An 8,401-nucleotide genomic window follows, 5' to 3' on the forward strand; every position below is an offset into this window, starting at 1 on the left:
GTATGGATGGCTTCCCAGGCGGCTCAGCGGTAAAGAATCTGCCTGCTAATGCAGGAGATGGGGGTTCAATCCCCGGGTCAGAAGATCTCCTGGAGGAGGAAATGGCAACCCACTCTAGTATTCTTTCCTGGAAAACTCCATGGACAGAGGAGCCTGGTAGGCTGCAGTCCATGGAGTTGCAACTGAGCGACTGAGCGCACGCACACACACACACACGTGCGTGTATGTTTACATATGTGTATATGTGTCTATGTGTATATACTGAGTCATCTTGCTGTACAGAATTAACATAACACTGTAAATCAATATATGTATCACTATACTTCAATAAATGTTTTTCAATTTCAATAAATCATAAAATTTTTAAAATAAACTATATATGATTAATCAGTTCACTGGCAGGAAGCTTAATCTAAATAAGATTTATAAACGTCCCTGGATTTCTAGTGACAGTGAGAAAAATACCGTAGGTGCTGCAGGTACTAAGCCACTGTTCTGCTTACTGACCCGGTGATTTACAGCAGTAAACGACTTTACAGTTCTGAGCAATGCCTCTGGTCCCAACAAATAAACCACTGCGAACAGGCTCAGCCAACAGGTGCCACCACATCATTCGTAACTGGAGTCTTCGGTTTTAACCTGGTTAAACTTGTTTAAAGAAAAGTCAGAATAAAGTGCATGAAATAAAAAAGAACAATGAATCATGAAAGCCCCTGACAGCAACATCACTGGTGAGTTCCCCACACTGTGGAGCCCTCGCTCAGAACAGGGACGTGAGTGGGCAAGCGCGCTCTGGCTACAGCAGGACTATTTATTTACCTGTGGGGACTGAAGACCCTAAAGCTTTTTGTCCAAGTTTTTTAAAAACTTATCTAACAGAAGAAAAAGCAAAGTAGATCATTTAACAAACTAGAATGACAAGAGTTGTATATCCTTAAATCCTTCTGAAGACATGGGCCATTAGAAAAATATTTGAGATTTCAAGAAAAGAGCTAAAAAATATCTGCAATTTTAGAAATCCCAAGTGATCAACATACAGACAGTGTGCAAAAGGGCTTAAAATAATGCAGAGTGACAGTGCTTCCTGTGTTTACAGCTAGTATCACTAAAATGCCATTGGCCCTCTGGTTTGTCTCGTATTTAGAGCATCCATCCAGGACACCTTGCCCACAATATGTCCCTGCAGGAAGCAGGCTACTCCAGGCCTGCTGCAGCCAGGACAGGTGACCGATGGGCACAAACAGGACACTGGCTTATCGTTAGAGCTGGGTTTGAAACAGAGAAAAATACGCCACCTCGAGATTGTAACCAGAGTAATATTAGTACCAACTTTTCAAAAACAAGTTATTAAACATTTAGACAAAGAAACAAAACTGTACCTGCTGAAGAAATTTCTTTTCCTCCCTAACTATGACATGGAACCAATCCATGTATATGGGGTCGACTAGTCTCAAAAACTTCCAAACTAACAATGCAATCAGTGCAGTTCTTTTCCCAGGAAGTTCCTGGTTACTCACATCACATGTTGATGTAAGCTCAGTGCCAATCTTCAAGATCATAGGCGTGTTCTAATATGTATTTCTCCAAATATCAGCAAAAATTAACAATGCATCTTCAATAAGCAACTGAACATGTTCAATGTCTCACAAAGTTTTTAAGCTTACTAGAAAATCTGAGTTTGTTTAGAGGTATTTTGTTTATGGATCTAAAATCTTGACGGAGTCAAAGTAAACAGGCAAATATTTTGTCTTTAGGGTTTATTTACATTTTTATTTCTAAATATGAGAATGAAATTTCTTTAATAGATTCTTTTCTACACTGTTTGAAATTTATGGTATGGGTACAGGCACTACTTTTCAAAATAACTGAAATAAATAACAATAGAAAAGTTGGCCAATACTTCAAATAAAACCACCCCACTTCCCAACACACACTCACACAATGAAAAAATAATTTTTAATATTTCCTTAAAGACTTTTTTCTCATGGACAACTTTTACAGTTAAAATCACGGTATACATACAATCAATTTATATACGACTATTCATTTATATCAGAAGGTGATAACCTAGGCTGTGGAGACTTTGCAGTTATCATAAAAGTACTTCTAAGGGCCACCGAACAGTCTTCAGTGGGTATCCAAATCTTCTGTCTGATATTTTAATTAATGTTTGGACCCTGTATCCAGAATTTAAACAAAATAAGTGTTTGAAAAGGAAGCAACCCGTAAATTGGTGCCCTTTACAACCTGGTCAGTGTAGTCCACATGGAATTTAACTCTTCCTACATGTAAGAGCCTGCACTGGGAAAACGCCACACATGATTCTGAATCTCCTGGGGACAAGTTAAGCTTCCATTAAAGCATAGCTGGCCCTCCGTATCAGTGTGTTCCACAGCCACGGGTTCAACCAACTGAGGATCAAAAACTGTCAGCAGGGGAAAAGAAATCCAGAAACTTCCAAAAAGCAAAACATGGATTTGCCACCTGCCATCAACTATGGGGTCGCACAGAGTCGGACACAACTGAAGCGACTTAGCAGCAGCAGAAGCAGCATCAACTATTTACATAGCATTCACATTGTATTTACAACTATTTATGCAGCATTTACACTGAATTAAATATTATAAGTAAAACAGAGATGATTTAAAGTACCTGGGAGGAAAAAAATTAAAAAACAAACAAAAAATTAACAAAAAGAACACTGTAAGTCAACAATACTTCAATAAAAAATTATAAAACAAAAAAATAACAAAGTATATGGGAGGATGTGTATAGGTTATATGCAAATACCACATCATTATACACAAGGGACTAGAAGCATCTGTGGATTTTGATATCCACATGGGGGAGTCCTGGATCCAATCCCACCCCACCCCCCATACTGAGGGCAAACGTATATATCCGAGATCTTCAATTTTAAAAACCAGGTCAAAAGGCAGGTTCGGAACAACAGACATGGAATATACCATTTTTGGACAATGAAGCATCATTACATATATTTTGATTATATATTAAATACTTAAGGAGTTATCTCTGGATGGTGGGATTATAGGTGATTCCTATTTTTATATTTTGCTTATTGGTCTTCTTTAGTTTCATATTTGTAAATAATGAACATCTATAAAAAAATAATTTAGCTTCTCCCCAACAGGATCTCAGTTGTGTACTTCTAATTACATGTGTATGTATGCGTGCACACAAAACAGTCTGGAAGGAAATGCACTAAAATGCTAATGGTGTTTTTCTCAGGCTAGTGGGATTGGTCATTTTTTGGTTTGGATTTTATATCACTTTGTATTTTCCAGTTTTTAGAAACAATAAGCCTGTGTTACTTTTATAACATAAAAAATTTTAAGACCCTAACAAAATTGCCTGTTATCCAAGCACAGAAAGGAACATCATCTGCTTTTTAGCAATTCCTCCAACACACAGAGCCAGATACACACACACCATCAGCTCCCACGTGCACCTGCTCATGCACACACGCTCATTCTCACACACATGCAAATCCAAGCCTAGGACTGGAAAGGACAGTGGAACAACTGAAAGGTGTGCCAAACGTCCTCAGGGAGCTCCAAGCGCCCACCGGTGGAGGACTGAAGAGGAACGAACAGCAGGGCGACGCCTGTGCGTGGACACCACCTCCAGCAGCCTCCTCACTGAGGAGCACAGGCAGGGCCCACAAGGTTACTGAAGGGCGTTCCTGCTCCAGCGTGCGGAGCTCTCTGGAAAGGACCTTAGACTGTTTAAATGGCCAAGTGAGTGCTATCCTGTGAAAATAACCTTTACTATTGTAATGAATTTCTTTGAAAGATAACACTGAAAGAAACCAATCGTTTCTCACAGTACTCTTATTTTACAGTGCAGTTGGTTTTACAATTTCTTCTTTATGATAAGTTGGTGATAACTACAAAAGCATCTGTCCATCATGAAAGGGTCACGTCCACAAGGCATCTTCAGAGATGGTCGAGGCCTTAAAGATAAGCTCTTGCAACTTGACAACCAGGGCCTGGGCACATGTGACTATAAATTCCTGGTCAAGAACACACAACCAGAAAGCGCCGCTGTAGTTCTTTCTCCTTTCGATTCCTGCCAACACTGTATTATATTACACCACATCTGATCTATCACCAGATGAGGTAATGAGAGCCAAATACACCATGACATTGCTGAGAGAGGGATACAAAAGCCATCTGTATTATAAATGGGAACTACTTCTATTAAAAATTCAGATAATCCACTTAAATAATTCAAAACGCTTCCTTCATAAACAGATTACATAAAAGACACTGCAAGTGCTACCTTTGACAGTTTGACAATAATCAAGTTGCTATCAAGGACAGTAACGTGACCAGCCTAAGAGTCTCATGCGCTCCGTATTTTGAAATCTCAAGGTAGAAAGTACAAATACTTATGGTCTTTATTGCTGTGTGTTCCTACAATTTAAAAAAATTATGAATGCTTTAAAAAGAATTATCTTCTAGAGATATACATGGAAATATTTATGAGTGACATGATATGTCAGGTATGTGCTTCAAAAGTAATCTGGGGGTGGGGAACAGGGAGTTTACAAGTGAACCAGGACTTCGGAAACTGAGCGACAGCACAGGGGCAGGTAGAGGGTTTCACCAGACTTCTCTCTATTCTTAGCTATGTCCAAGACTTTCCATTTTTAAAAATTAAAAATACTGATCAAGGTAGAATTCTTCACTTTTCTCTAAAATACTTCACTAGCAAAGAATATTTCTTCTCTTTGCCGTATTCTAACACCAGACTTGGAAAAGGAAGTCTGAGTCATAATAAAGGCTAGCAAAGCTTCAATTCAGTTCAGTCACTCAGTCGTGTCCGACTCTTTGCCATACACACAAAAACCAGCCTTTCACTAACATGTTAATTATCTGCTCCTAAACAAGAGCTGCCCTCCACGATCCCAGGAAGTCCATCCAAGTCCGGTACTCAGATCACATCCAACTCTGCTTCTTCCCCAGCAGTCCTGGGAGCAGACGGAGGGGGCGATGCCACAGCAGACCTCCCTCACTTGCCCACTCCCACCAAGTCCTGAGTCATCTTGGATTCACCCCCAAACTGAAGATTCCACCAGGAGCTCCCAGAACAAAGAATGTCGACTCAGTTCTACTCTGAATAATATTTAGAAAAAACTCAGCCCCAAATAGCAACCTAAAGTTTTTCCCACTGTGATCAATAAGAATGTCACAACAAAAGGTGGTTCCCAAATGAAAATGATTTTATCATAGTCAATAAGATGAAACTTTGTGGGATTAAAGTTTAGAGCCACCAAACCTAAGAACTTGGGAGCCATCTAAATGTCATGAGCGGAAGACTTAGTCCCTGTTTCAACACTGACAACATGTGAGGCCTTGGAAAGTCACTTAGCTTTTATGGGCCTCCAGTTTCTCACCCGTGGGATGAATCTCTTCCACGTATGACCACCTCAGAGAAATGCTGATGACCCAGGGAAAACACAAATGAGCCTCATATAAGCTATAAAGCACTGCATCAAAGTCAGAGTACGGTGAAGAAGAACAAATGTGCCGATTCCCTAACATGCTTGATGGGTATGATGAGGAAGCGTATGTTTGGAGAGAAGACACATCATTCTAGTGAAAAGCAACTGAGGATGCCCAAGGTGCTCTCCAGCTGGGGGGCAACAAAGAAAAGCATCAAAACACCTGAACCACTGATCACAACCCATGCGAACCATACAAGACACTGTCCAGCGATCACAATCCAGGCTAATCTCTCTCACTAGACTTACAGAGGGTCTAATGGGCACGTCTCTCTCTCTGCCCATTAGCCTAAGAGATGGGAGACCTGTCCCGGGCAATGTCTTCAAACTAGAGCTACACACAAGCGTCACACTGACCAAGAGGTCAACATTCAGGATACCCATATGGACATGTCCAAACTGAAAACCCAACAAGGAGCCCTGACGCAGGATGACCCAGTTCTTTACATGACTGCTCAATGGACACCATGAATACTCAAGGGGCACAGAGATCCTGATAGAAGTTCTTAATGTTCTGGCGAAACCCTGCATACTAGGGTGTCCATTTTACCTCTTGGCTTAAACATGCATATGTACCTCACACGTACCTGAACGCCCACTTCACAAATATTCACATGTATGAAAAGTCAACTAAACACAAACACTAGCAGATCAGCCTTTTGGAATGTCTCATCACTGAACAATGCATTTAAAAAACACCTGTCACCTGTGTGGTGTCTATCTGGGTCAACAGCAGGACACACACAGCCACGCTGTTGTCTCCACCTGAACTTTCGTAAGTGCTGAGATGGGGGAAGGCCTGGACCTTGAAGCTCACCTTCTCCCAGAGCAGCGCAGCCCTGGGAGCGGTCTGGGACCCTCTGCCTGGCATTCCCTCACCTGCCCAGCACCTCACCTGTCCTACAAGAGTGGAGGTGGACCTGATGGAGTTCTGTGGAGTCTGTATTCACCGCAGTGCTCTAGGGTTCATCCCTCTCCCTTGGCACAGAAGGAAAGGAAGTGAACATTTTTAGCCTTCACTGTCTCCCAAACAAGGAGCCTACCTAGAATACAAGTCAACCATAGACGGTGAAGTAACTGTGCTCAAAATAGATTATTAATATGATCTTAAGCATCCAAGTGCAGCCTAGCCTTTGCAGACAGGAGTGAATTACTTCAGCCAAACCCATCGTGGGCTCTCAGTTGGGAGACCTGCTGGCACCTGTCCATCCGGGGGGCACTTCTATGCAGCAGACAGGGGGCATGTCCCCAGGCCAGGAGCTACCCTCAATTTAGGAAAAGATCCAGCTGTGTGGCTTGGGATGGCAGGGAAAGAAACTGACTCCAGAGAATAAAACCTCTTTAAAGGGGGAAGATGTGCTTCAGCGAATTCAGCTAGAGGTGAGGGCAGAAGCGGTGAATCAGAAGAGAAGCGGGACCCCTGGCCTCCACTGCACTCCACGACCAACACGCGAGCCCGGCCCTCACGCGGCGAGTTACCTGCTCCGCCCCGTAGACGGTGGCGAACTGGACGAAGTCCTCGATGCGCACGAAGCCGTCCCCATCCCCGTCTAGGGCATCGAATACGGCTCGGAGGCGGGGGCTGTCCTCCGGACACCCCGCAGGCTCGCTCGTAAGGGGGTGAGTCTGGCTAAAGTCAGAGGGCCCGTTCGGGTCCTCGGGACCCAGCTCCAGGGCCGGATCGCCCACCTCGGGCGCCGCGAAGGAGGGGAAGAAGTCGACCTCGCCCCTCAGGTGATGGCTGCGGCTGAAGTCCTGCGCGCGGACGGACGCGCTATGCGCGGGGCCGTCACCCTCTGGCTCCATCGTCCAGGAAAAGAGCGGGCCGAGCTCCGGCAGGGCCAGGTCAGGGTCGGAGTCGGGGTCGGGGTCGGGGTCGGGGTCCCCGCCCGCGCGCTGCGGCCGCCGCTCCCATTCCGGAGATCGCCCGGCATCCACGCCGGCCGCGGGGTCCTGCGGGCCGAGCCCCGGGCTCCGGGCGGGGGCGGACGGCGCGCCGGGCCCGCCAGGCTCCGGGTCGGGGCCCGGGCCGCCCGCGGGGGAGGCCGGCCGGCCCGGCTCCATCTTCATGGGCGCGCCCCCGGCCGCGGCGCGGGCCCCCGAGGCCAGTGGTGCTGCGGGCGGCAGACAAAGGCGCTCAGGGCGCGGCGGCGGGCGCGGGCATCCCCGCGGCGGCGCGGGCGGGCGCGCGCGGGGCGCCCGGGCTGCTCCGGCTGGCTCTCGGGCCCTACTCCACCCTTGCCCATCTTCGCGCCGCGCCTCAGCTGTCCTCGGCCCGACGGCGCGGCGGGCGCGGGCCCATGGCGGCGGCGGGCGGCCGAGGGAGGTCGAGGGGCAGGGCGGGACGGGACTCTGAGGCGCAGGACTCTGTGGAGGGGACCCTGAGAAGAAGAGCCCCGAGGACCCGAAAGAAGAGGATGACGCCGAGGAGGCGACTGAGGTACCGGAGCGCACGCCACCGCCCTCGCCCCGCCCTTCACGGGCCTGACGTCAGCACGTCGCGCCGCCGGCTGGCTCCGCCCCTCGCCGGCCAGGTATAAAGGCAGACTCCGGCGCCGCCCAGCGGCCAGTGTCGCTTACCCTCGGGTGGGGACCCGGAGGCGGGCGTGACGTCACCGACCCACGCACTGGGCGGATGGACTGAGTGCTGCCGGCGTAAAGCGCCCCCACAACACGCAATGAACGCGATCCTGAAGGGGCGGGGGACGTGCACGTGGCACCTCCAGCAGACTCCTGCTGTGCGGAGACACCCGCCTGAGTATGGAAGGGCCTTGGAAACGCGGTCCGTCCCTAGTGACCGAAGGAACGCGTGGCCAAACACTGAGACCGTTTTTAAAATCTGTGACAAGTGTTTTTCCCCCCCACAGGCTATCC

This window comes from Capricornis sumatraensis, chromosome 3 (genome assembly GCF_032405125.1).
Source record: "Capricornis sumatraensis isolate serow.1 chromosome 3, serow.2, whole genome shotgun sequence".
NCBI lineage: Eukaryota > Metazoa > Chordata > Mammalia > Artiodactyla > Bovidae > Capricornis > Capricornis sumatraensis.